Below are 12,311 nucleotides of genomic sequence, written 5' to 3'. Positions count from 1 at the left end.
CAGCCTTAACAACCGTAGAAACTAGTGGCCGTGGGCGGCCTCCTTCCCCGCCTCTCGCCCTCGAGAATGGTTCACTGAGAGCCCTCGTGGTTCGACATCTTCCCCTCTGTCAGTTGACTAGTTAGTATTGGGGCTGGGATGTTGGGAAGAACACAACATGACACAAGCACAGACGTCATCCGTGACTCACAGGCACTGGTGCTGCTTCTTGCCTTCCTCAAGCCCTTATTTCCCCCTGCCCACCGGAAAGGTGCGCACAACCTCCGAAGCAATCTTACTCACCACCTACACCATCCATTGAATTTTATGCAGGTACACACCTCACCCGTTTCACACGTGGGTCTCCCACTTCTGCCTTTTCCTGGTAGTTGGACTGAATCGCCTTTTTCTGGGGCCAGGCAGAGCTGGAGCGCCTGTTCTTCCCCCACCCCACCCCACACACAAACACACCTTTCATTTGCAGCCTTTTCAGTCTTACTGGGCCCCACCCGGTCTTGATTTGGTACTGTATACCCCTGGACAACACCCAGTGCTGGCTTTAGGGATCGCTCAACTAATCTCTTTGCCAGCCAGGACCTGCAATAATTCCCTGATGGTCAGGACAAGCCTTCCAGCGGAGGGGGGGGTCTCCCCAAAGCCCGAGGCTCTGATAACCCACGCTGGCAGCTGTGAAATTAGGCTTCCTCTTCTTGTTCTTTGCGGGGGGGGGGGGGGGAAGCTTCTGTGCCTTTCAGCGGCAGTGGGGATTTCTTACCGTCTTTGGTGATGGAGCATTTGCCAAGCTTCTTCATCCCGAAAGCACAGCAGGAGTTCCCCTCCTTGGATCGCCCTCGTTCCCTGGGGGATTTCTCCCCTTCCCCGTATCAACAAGAGGGGAGGAGTGAAGTCCCTCTCTGGCCAGGGGGTGAGTGGGAAATGTGGTGCTGAATCAAACAATAATCCTCTCTTTGTTGTGATGAGATTCTTGGGTGTCGACAGGCCTCTGGGCCTACACGTCTATGGCACACGGGCATGGACCCGTGACTGTTCACAGTCTCTGCTCGTAACGATGGAAGAAGTCTGGGTGTTGTGGAAGTCTCGTGGGACCGGGTTGGGAATGTCTGATGTTTCTGAAGGTTACGACAGCTGTTGGTGCTCTTCGGGGGGCTACTGTGGATAAGGGGACGGGTTCGAGGAACGACTTTGCAGCCCCTCAGACGCGGGCCTTTGTCCTGCGGGGAGGGCTGTTGATGCCACGTTCTGTTTGCCAGTCGATGCCCATGAAGTACGGAGGAGGCGTTGCTGGACTCGGTCATCTTCTCACAAGAACTGCCGAGGATTGGGATTGCCTTAACTATGGGAGGGAGAATAGAAATTACAGCCAACCTCTGATTTGGGGGGTGGAGGGAGGAAGGGGGGTCTGTTTAAATATCCCATCCATTTCGCTGGCATTAAAGTTTATTTGAAGATCTGCAGCTGCCTGATTATTATTATTTTGCCTTTTTGTATTTTAAAAGGTTGAATTAAAACTGTTTTGAACCAGAAGTACAGGCAAGCTGCTGTGTGCGTCGGAGGAGCAGTCTGATTCTTTGGGACGAATAAACTTCAGCAAGGGGGTGGGGTGAGGAATACCGAGCATGTACCCCCTCCCTGGAGCTTTTTCCCCCCTTAGCCTTCTCTCTGGCTTCTGAGACTAGACGTGGCATTGTTCATGGCCCTACGAGATAATACTCTTCCCATCCAAAAGGGCTAGAAACTTGGTTTTTAAAAATACTGGAATGTTAGTTGTAAGGCCCAATATGAAATTCCTTGGGTGCTAAAAAAAAATGTCAGCCCTTGAAAAAGTACAATTTTTTTGAGGGTTACAGAATGCTGGTTACTGCTGCAAAGAATGCTTCCTCCCCCATGCCTGGTAGGTTTCCCCCCCTTTTACTTTGGCTTCTGTGGATTCTACCCCCTTCCTAATGCCAGGTGCAAACAGTCTTCCTTGAATGGGATTAAACAGCAACAGGTGGTTGGTGTGCCTTGAAGAAAATCCCAAGCTGTCAATCTTTCTCTCCCCCCATCCATCCTAGTGTGGTGTAATGGTTAAGATTGGTGGTTTGGAGCGGTGGAGTCTGATCTGGAGAACCGGGTTTGATTTCCCCACTCCTCCACGTGAGCGGCGGAGGCTAATCTGGTGAACTGGATTAGTTTCCCCACTCCACACGAAGCCAGCTGGGTGTCCTTGGGCTAGTTACAGCTCTCCTAGAGCTCTCTCAGCCCTACCTACTTCACAGGGTGTCTGTTGTGGGGAGGGGAAGGTGATTGTAAGCTGGTTTGAGTCTCCCTTAAGTGGTAGAAAAAGTCAGCATATAAAAACCAACTCTTCTTCTAGAACAGCTTGGTTTTCTTCCCAGGCGACTCACCCCCCCTTACTGCTCCACCCCTCCATTACTATGGTCATGTGTTTGTGCCTGATTATTAGTTCTGATTTCTCAGCCGGGCTGTGGTTGTGACTGCTATCATGTGTACGGAAAATATCTGAGGCATTGCAAATAATTCATTGTTACCTTCTGTGCAGGTGCACGCTGCCCTATGGGCGCATCTTCCTGACAGCTACGCTAAATTATTTAAAAGATCAGGGCTGGCTGTAGCAGCTCACAAAGGGAACTGATCTGAAGTGTGGCAAGGTGGCATATACGGCAGAGAGGAATTGTAGCACTGCTGATGCGGGGAAGAGGGGCTACACACAGGGAGAAGTAGTCAGTGCATCTGGGAAGTGGTAAACCAGACATTTGTATGACCCGATCAGGACTTACAGCTGCTGGTCTCCCCCCAGGGAGAAGGTTTTCCCCTACTCTGTCCCTCTTTTAGCATGCCTCACTGAGGACAGTAAGCTGATTAAACATCAGTTTAACTGTCTGTGATCTTGGCAGCTGAAAGACGGCAAGGTCCCGTTGTGCACTGTGGAATAATTTTTTAAATAAATAACATTTGGCTTCCTTTGCCAGGAACGCCAGCGTGAAGGGAGGGGCATCCTCCTGAGGCATACTTTCCTATTGCCACTTAGGAAGGGCTTCCTACAATCCAGGGATCCGTCTCTGCTCTATTCCCGGCTTGCTTTTTCTTTGGCAAACTATTATTCATGCTAACTGGCAGGGTGGGGACGGGGACAGGAGAGGCAAAGGGCCCAGAGCAAATGAGAGCAACATCGGAGAAGGAATCGGGCTGCCGCTGAAGCAGCCGCTGAGCTTCCAATGTGGGGGTTGGCTTTTTGGTTTGGAGGCTGGATAACTTGGTGGGTGGAGCAGAGGATGGCAGATGGAAGGCTCTGCCAACTCGCTCCTCTGTTGTCCTGGGGTCTTAAAGAGGACCAACTAGGAGATGCCATTCAAGGTGAAGTCCCAAAGGGCTCAGTGCAATTGGAGCCCAAGAATCCATTTTCCCTTCGTCCAAATGTGGGGTCAGAAGCCCCATGGCGCAGAGCGTTAAGCTGCAGTACTGCAGTCAAAAGCTCTGCTCACGACCTGAGTTCGATCCCAACGGAAGTTGGTTTCAGGTAGCTGGCTCAAGGTTGACTCAGCCTTCCATCCTTCCGAGGTCGGTGAAATGAGTACCCAGCTTGCTGGGGGTAAAGGGAAGATGACTGGGGAAGGCACTGGCAAACCACCCCGCAAACAAAGTCTGCCTTGGAAACGTCGGGATGTGACGTCACCCCATGGGTCAGGAATGACCCAGTGCTTGCACAGGGGACCTTTACCTTTTTAAATGTGGGGTCATCTGCTGAAGCAGGAGGGTGAGAGATTCAAAACTTGTAAAAGGAAGTATTTCTTCACACAAAGCATAGTTAAATTGTGGAACTCCCTGCCCCAGGATGTGGTAGTGGCTGCCAACTTGGAAGGCTTTAAAAGGGGGGTGAACATGTTCGTGGAGGAGAAGGCTATTGATGGCTACTAGTCAAAATGGCTACTAGTCATGATGCATATCTATTCTCTCCAGGATCAGAGGAGGATGCCTATTATATTAGGTGCTGTGGAACACAGGCAGGATAATGCTGCTGCAGTTGTTTGTGGGCTTCCTAGAGGCACCTGGTTGGCCACTGTGTGAACAGACTGCTGGACTCGATAGGCCTTGGTCTGATCCAGCATGGCTTTTCTTATGTTCTTAAAGCTACGTGCGAATGCAGAGGTGAGCAGGAACTGAAGGAGTTTGCGGCCTCAGCGCGGAAGAGAGTGTAAGCAGGCCTGGGTCTTCTAGGTGTGCAACAAAAATTTGTTCCAGGGAGTAGCCATGTTTGTCTGCAGTAGAAGTTAGCTTCGAGCCCAGTAGCACCTTCGAGGCCAACCAGAGTTTCAGGGTGTAAGCCTGACCAAGGGAGCTTTGACACTCGAAAGTTTCTACCCTGAAACTCTTTGTTGGTTTTGAAGGTGTTACTGGACTCGAATCAAAATGTGTTCTGGTTTTCCAGAGGGGTGGCTTTGTGATATACCAGACTCAGAAGCGGGGAGAAGAAAGCCACGTGACACAAAGCTACAGTGGTGCAGACAGAGAAGTCCCGAGCTTGGGAGCTGCAGGGCCCCCTCTTCAGTATCTGAAGAGGGGTGCTGGGCCTTAGAGCTGGAACAACCGCTGATCACAACTACGTCAGTGCTGGCTACTCTGCTCAGGGAAGGAGGGGGGTTTCCTCCTTTCCATGTCTTCACGCATTCCAACGCTGAGTCCTGGCACAAAACAGATGCTGGCTCCAGCTTTGCTCTAGGAAATAGCAATGACAGGGTGTCTTCCATTCCTCTCCCCCCTTTCCCGGCAAGCAGGATACCAGGAGCAGATCCTAAGCCAACCCCAACCCCCCATGTAGGTGTTGAGCATTCTTCATCTCCAGCTCTATTTGGTCCTTGCTACACAGGGGTTAAACGAAGGAAGGAAGCTTGCGAGCAGGTATGAGTTTGCTTCCTAAAGACAGGCAGCTTTGGAAGGGAGGGTGATAAAGAGTTAGAGATCTGTGTGTGTGTGTGTGTGTGTGTGTGTGTGTGTGTGTGTGCTGGTGATTGCGCCATCCTGAGACTCTGGAGAGCTGCTGCCGGTCTCAGTAGACAATACTGACTTGTGATGGACCAAGGGGTCTGATTCAGAATAAGGCAGCTTCATGTGTTCATGTGACTGGTAAGAGGAGCTTGTGAGAGTGAGACACTACTGCCATCTGCTGGATGAAGGAGTGCCTTGTGGGTGACACAGAGGCCAAATTTACTCTTGGCGGCTATAAATGTTTCATGCCTTATCCATTTTTCCAAGACCTTTTTTTATAGGACATGGCAATTTAACAAGTGTCTCTTCTCCCCCTCCCCCACCAGCCCTGCTGTGGGTATGCAGACTGGGCAGTTACTGGGAAGGGAGAAGCTTTCTGAAATGTCCACGCTGTGCTGGGTTCCTATATAGTGTGTCACTTTGTCCTCTCTAAAGATTAAAAAGACAAAATACAATTTTGGAAATTCTTACCCAAACCCCTTTCAGAAAGATTAGACGGTCTCATGCAACCCACATCTGAGAGATGCAGGGGTGCTGTAGGTGTGGCTGTCTTATATGGGCCAGTTACATGAAACCCTCATAACCATACCAAAACATTCTAGCTTGTCACTTCTTGACCATATGAGGTTAGCACTTCTATAAGCTTAGAAGAAATTTCCCAGAGAAATATGTATCAAAACTGTGAATTATTAGATCAACTTGTTCAGATTAGATCAATTTGTTCAGATTTTTTCTGGGCATCTGTCCATCTACTCAAAGTTACCTTTTTTCCAAGGATGGAGCTGAATAAAACTTGTTTTGCAAATCGGAAAACTAGAGCAAACTACTGTTTGTTCAACCAATACCTCTAGCAGCCAAGAGCCCTCTGCTGTTCTATCTCCCTCATCATTATTATAGGGGAAAACACCCTATAAAGGTTAAGTACTAATGAATGCCCCTTGGCGCAGAGTGGTAAAGCTGCAGTACTGCAGTCCAAGCTCTGCTCACGACCTGAGTTCAGTTCCAACGGAAGTTGGTTTCAGGTAGCCGGCTCAAGGTTGGCTCAGCCTTCCATCCTTCCGAGGTCAGACAAATGAGGACCCAGCTTGCTGGGGGTAAAGGGAAGATGACTGGGGAAGGCACTGGCAAACCACCCCATGAACAAAGTCTGCCTAGGAAACGTCGGGATGTGACGTCACCCCATGGGTCAGGAATGACCCGGTGCTTGCACAGGGGACCTTTACCTTTGCCTTTACTAATGAATGCAGCAGGGGACAATTTTATGCTACTAATTTCAGCCTGTAATTTGCAAGATCTGAGCAAGGCTGTCAAAGATAGGACATTTTGGAGGACTTTAATTCATAGGGTCGCCATGAGTCGGAAGCGACTTGTTGGCACAACACACACAATTTCAGGCAATGTGTACTTTGTTTTTTCATGTGAAATCCACAGAGTAACATGCTTTGCACTATTGTAGCCATGGGTATGCATCCTCATGGAATGAGAGTCATTCACTGGATTTATTCCTTCGGTATTCTTCGTTCCCTCTTACATGTCTCATCAAGTAGGTTATTTCACTTAAGAGAGCCCAAAATACCATAACACCATTTTTAATAGCTCAGATTTTTTAAATCTTGAAATTGATATGATCAAGTGCTAAGGGGGTTTTCTGTTGAGTTTCTGAAGGCGGTGATTTGTTGAGCTGTTGTAACATTGGAGTGTTCACAAATATTTCCAGCTGTTGAGGGTGTGACGCAGCCGGCAACAGTATGTTTTCAGAGCAGTCCAGCTTCTGTGGAGTGAAAGATCAGGGTGATAGGGGTGTGGAGAAAACAGCTGTCACATGCACAACCTGGAGATAGAAAGAGCTGTGTCGGTATGAAGGAAATATTCAAGGTAACTTAGATGGGAAGGAAGTTTCAGGAGGCAGAAACGGTAGGGAAAGGAGCACAGGGTGTGGTTGAACAGAAGCAGTGATGGCTGAGAAACTGCAGTGTAAGGGAGATGTTGAGGAATTGAATGATAGGGACATCTAAGGTCAGGTGAGGTTGGGTGCTATTAGAAGAATGTTGAGGGGAGGGGAGAAAGATGGTCAAGATGTGGGTTGGCTGAAGGAAGTGGCTTGCATAGGCCATGAGTTGAAAAGCAGGGGTCTGAGCTAATGGTTCGTAGTGGAAGGAGGGCCAATATGGGGGAGGGGGAACTAGAGTGTGAGAATCTCACATAAGGCCCACAGTACTTTCTCCTCCTTGATCTTATATGAGGAAGACTGTGGGCTGAATGTGGGGAGTAAAGGGCCAAAGAGGGCGAAGAGGCAGAGGGTCAGACAGTTACGGGGTTCCCATAGTCAGATGCTGTCAGACCTATATTTAAAGCGTTCTGACAAAAGGATCAGTTCTTTGGGGCTGAAAGGTCCTAGTTTCCTCACATTTATTGAAACATGTAGCTTGTTTCATCTTGAAGGCTTGAAGTAGCTTATAATTGGGGGGAGGGAGAGAGAACTGGCCTCAAAGGAAGCATCTTCCCAGAAAGATCTTTTAGGTGGACTTTGGCCTCGGGGGGACACAGAGTCCACTTCATAGAATCTTAGGGTTGGAAGGGACCACCAGGGTCATCTAATCCAACCCCCTGCACAGTGCAGGAAATTCACAACTACCTCCCCCCCACACACACCCAGTGACCCCTACTCCATGCCCAGAAGATAGCCAAGATGCCCTCTCTCATGAGCTGCCTAAGGTCATTAAATCAGTTCGTCTAACCCTCAGAGTTCTTTTGGCAGCAACAAAAGGGGAGCACCGCCATGAATCCCAGAGATTTGCATTGCTAGCAACTATTAAATAAGCAAGTGGGGGGTATCTGCATTCCTGCTGGACCCCAAAATAAGCTTTGGAACAGCCTGAATCACCCCCTGGCTTTAGGGACTCTGCCTTGCCATGTAACTTTGAGCCCTGGTCCAAAGGCTTCAAAAAGTGGGAATCCCCTGGTTTTGCACTGCTAGCGACTGCCGAATTAAGTCCCCGGAGCGGAAGCAACTCTTGTTGTGAGAACCAGTGTGGTGTAGTGGTTATGAGTGATGTACTCTAATCTGGAGGACCAGGTTTGATTCCCCACTCCTCCACGAGAGGCAGACTCTAATCTGGTGAACCGGGTTTGATTCCCCACGCCACGAGCGGTGGACTCTAATCTGGTGAACCGGGTTGGTTTCCTCACACCTCCACATGAAGCCAGCTGGATGACCTTGGGCTTGTCACAGTTCTCTCAGAGCTCTCTCAGCCCCACCTACCTCACAGGGAGTCTGTTGTGGGGAGAAGACGGGAAGGTGATTGTAAGCCGCTTTGATTCTCCTTAAAAGGTAGAGGAAGTCGGCATATAAAAACCAGCTCTTGTGTCACATTGATACCTCCACAGCAGGCCAGGTTTTTGTTAACCATGTACACGGTCACGTTTCAACAAATAGGTTTCTTATTCAAGAGGAAGATTAACTGGTAAAACTCATATTGTGGCTCTTTCACAGTAAGTGCAAAGTCATTCCCCTATGCCTTGACAACATGCACAGCCTCAGGCTTTGGTGGTTCTCCAAGAGAAAGAATTTTCACAAAGTTGAAGGAGTTCTTATTTCCAGCAGAGGGCAATGTAGCTTCGTGGAACTAGGAGAGGGTAACAATGGCTGGTTCCACAATAGAGGTTTAGTCTGGAATTGGCGTCCTTCATTCAGTTTTATTGGAGAGTCCAGATAATGTTGTGACCAAACCATTGTATTCCAGTGTTTTCCATGTTGTTCTCTTGTCTTTCTTCAGATCTGATTTGTGGAGGTTTTTAAAAACATACAATGTGGTTGTAGCACTTGTGGAGAGTCAAAGTGCTGTATTGGTTTTTCATGGCTATCGTCCCTTTAAATTGTCTACCTTCTACCTTAATTTTCCCCTTCCATTTTCTCTGTAGAAAAGTAATTTTCATTTTTTTTTAGTTCTATGATGCTATTGTGAAATAACAATTTTTTTGTTTGTAATGAGCAGCGGCTTTACCTGCACTGAAAAGCAATACCACCCACATCCACCAAGAACGGATTATTAAGAATTTATGAATGAATACCATGTCTGGTCAGACAACAGATCAGGATGTAATTTAGAGCACGTACATTCATCAATGTCCTGACCTGGATAGCCTAGGCGAGGTCTGATCTCATCAGATTGGAACAGCCCTTGTTGGTATTTGGATGGGGGACCATAAAGGAAGTCCAGGGTTGCTAAGCAGAGGCAGGCAATGGCAAACCACTTCCGAATGTCTCTTGCCTCGAAAACCCTACAGGGTTGCTGTAAATCAGCTCCAACTTGATGGCACTTTAGACCACACACAAATTCAGTGGTAAGGTATCTGCTTGGCATGCAAAGAGGTCCTAAATGTGGTTTGGAGTGCCCAGAGCAAAACCTTGTCTGGAGGGAGTGACTCTTGGCAGACGCACTTCCAAATAAACGTAGACGCCCATTGGAATGAGCATTGTCAGGGTTTTTTTTAGAAGAAACATAGCACTACAAATGGGAACCTGGAAAGGCTCCTGGGTGAGCGGAAATTCCTTTGTGGCTCCTGCCTTGTGGCTCCAGCCAGCGTGGTGCAGTGGTTAAGAGCGGTGGTTTGGAGCGGTGGACTCTAATCTGGAGAACTGGGTTTGATTCCCCACTCCTCCACATGAGAGGTGGAGGCTAATCTGGTGAACCAGGTTGGTTTCCCCACTCCTCCACATGAAGACAGCTGGGTGACATTGGGCTAGTCACACTCTCTCAGTCCCACCTACCTCACAGGATGTCTGTTTTGGGGAGGGGAAGGTGATTGTAAGCCGCTTTGATTCTTCCTTAAGTGGTAGAGAAAGTCGCCATATAAAAACCAACTCTTCTTCTTTTCTGCCTGCCAACGCTTGCCCCCATTTTCCACCACTTGACAGTTCCTGCTTTCCCCACACTTTCCACCACTTGACAGTTCCTGCTTTCCCCACACTCTCCTGACTGGGGCTTTCCCCAAATTATGACATCAGACAACATGGAAAGGAGGGGTGTCCCCCGCCCCAGGTTTACAGAAACTGTCCTAGCCTTGGCTGGTCCCATTGTGTAGATTTTTAGATCCACGCTGTGTGTGTGGAGCCCCCTGGACTAACTAGATGTAAGGATATGAACAGCCGTGTGGAAGCCTAGTTTCAATTCTGCTTGTGAGCGACTGCAGAAAAGAAATAAAAAGAGGAGTGTCACAGCATCCTTATGTGGAGAAGCCACTCCCGGGTCTTTGGAGAACAACTGGGCAAGCAAAGGACCTAAGCATCATTTCATGGGGTCCCATACAAACTCGTATGGGACCCCCTTGAATTTATTTATGCTATTTATAGTTGGCCTTTCTCACTGGAACTCAAGGCAGATTACATAGAGTGAGCCAATACAATCAGCAGGATGGGACGTTTAGTAAACCGTGCAATAGGATTTGGGTTGTAGAACCAACCAGGAATCTAAAAAATAAAAAACACAACTGAAGCAAAGCATTAAGTGTTAACAAGACACATTAAATGATGCTAAATTACATAGTAGGATCCAAATTACATTAAACTACATCAAAGTAATGCAGTCCCTAATAATGTGTCCAGGTAACTTTTTGAATCATTTTGTACAGTGCTACCCTATTGCCTGGCCAGAATAGCCTTTTCGAATAATGCAGTTTTGCATACTTTGTGGAAAGCCAGGAAAGTGGGAGCCTTCCTTACCTTCTCAGGCAGGCCATTCCACAAGGTGGGGGCCACGACGGAGAAGGCCCCTGTAGGGGAAGTTGTGGATTCTCATTCTAAACAGGAGGCATAAAATGCACAAGTCAAGAAAGGGGAAAAAATCAATTTTATTTCTGCGATTACAGAAATAAGACTGTATCAGATTGTCACCCAGCCAGGTTCTCCCTGTGGAAGAGCGCCCATTCTTCTCCCACCACGCCATATTCAACCTCGGGCAAGCAACCTGCAAATCCCTCTTCCCCACAAGAGCTGAAGCTGCCTTTCGGGAGCTCGTGGAGTTGGAGCCCGGCACCAGGAATCGGCTCCCCCCTTCCACTTCCCACCTGCAGCTGGAGCGAGCACTCCAGCTTTGCAGAAGCATTCATTAGGCGTGTGTCTGCAGCCTGGGAACGCGACGTGCAGTTCATCCGCGGAACTCCCTTCTCAGGGACAGGGCGAGCAGGGAGGATCGCGACGGATGTCCCGGGGCTGCCAGCATGGGTTGGGCCTGCCCGCTTTGGGCGAAGGAGCGCCCTTTCTCGACGTCTCGCAGTTTTGATGGTCTGCCGAGGGAAGTCTGATAATGCCCCCCGCCCAGGGCCGGTGCCAGTCATTTTTGCACCCTAGGCAAGGCTAACTGCTTGCACACACACCCCGTTGCTAACCAATTTTCAAAAACATGTCTTGTAGAAAAATAAAAGGACAAAACTTTTTATAAGATGTTATAATTAATTATATTCCATAGCACTGTTGTGGTACTTAAACAATATAAATTGTCAGTTGCATTTTTTTCAAGAAACGAATCTGTTTAAAACAGTGTCCCTCTGAGGTCTGCACCCTAGGCGACCGCCTAGTTCGCCTAATGGTAGAACCGGCCCTGCCCCCATTTAAGTGGCCGGACCCCTGTCTGTCATAGAATCATAGAGTTGGAAGGGACCACCAGGGTCATCTAGTCCAACCCCCAGCAGGAAATTCACAACCACCTCCTCCCCGCCCCAGTGACCCCTACTCCATGCCCAGAAGATGGCCAAGATGCCCTCCCTCTCATGAACACACATGAAGCTGCCTGATACTGAATCAGTCCCTTGGGGTCCATCAACGTCAGTATCCTCTACTCAGGCCGCCGGCGGCTCTCCAGGGTCTCAGGCAGGGGTCTTTCATATTCCTTACATGCCCAGTCCCTTTAACTGGAGAATTGAACCTGGGACCTCCTGCATGCCAAGCAGATGCTCCCTCCTCCTCATCTGCTTAAGGTCCTAGAGTCAGCACTGCTGACAGATGACACAGCAGCATCCCAAGCAAGGGACCGCGGGCTGGAACAGACGGTCTCCCCTCCGCCCTGGAAACAGCGGGGTCCCTTCTAACCCGCCCGAGAGGCGCTCCCCCGTCGAGCCCCTGAAGCCACCCTGCGCCTTGGGATCACAGAATCCTATCCCATTGATGCAGGGGAGCTTTCGCCTTGGACCTGCCGCTCTCGAGATGCGCAGTTTCCCCATCCGATTTCTCCGAGCGCAAAAATAAGCCCCCGTGCAGAGTTTTGAGATGGGGGCAACGCGCATCCAGAGAGCCGCGAAACCTCCCAGGCCTAAAGGGCCACCGAGCG

Source organism: Euleptes europaea, chromosome 7 (assembly GCF_029931775.1).
Source record: "Euleptes europaea isolate rEulEur1 chromosome 7, rEulEur1.hap1, whole genome shotgun sequence".
NCBI classification, from domain to species: Eukaryota; Metazoa; Chordata; class Lepidosauria; order Squamata; family Sphaerodactylidae; genus Euleptes; species Euleptes europaea.
Note: the sequence above shows the minus strand (reverse complement) of the source record.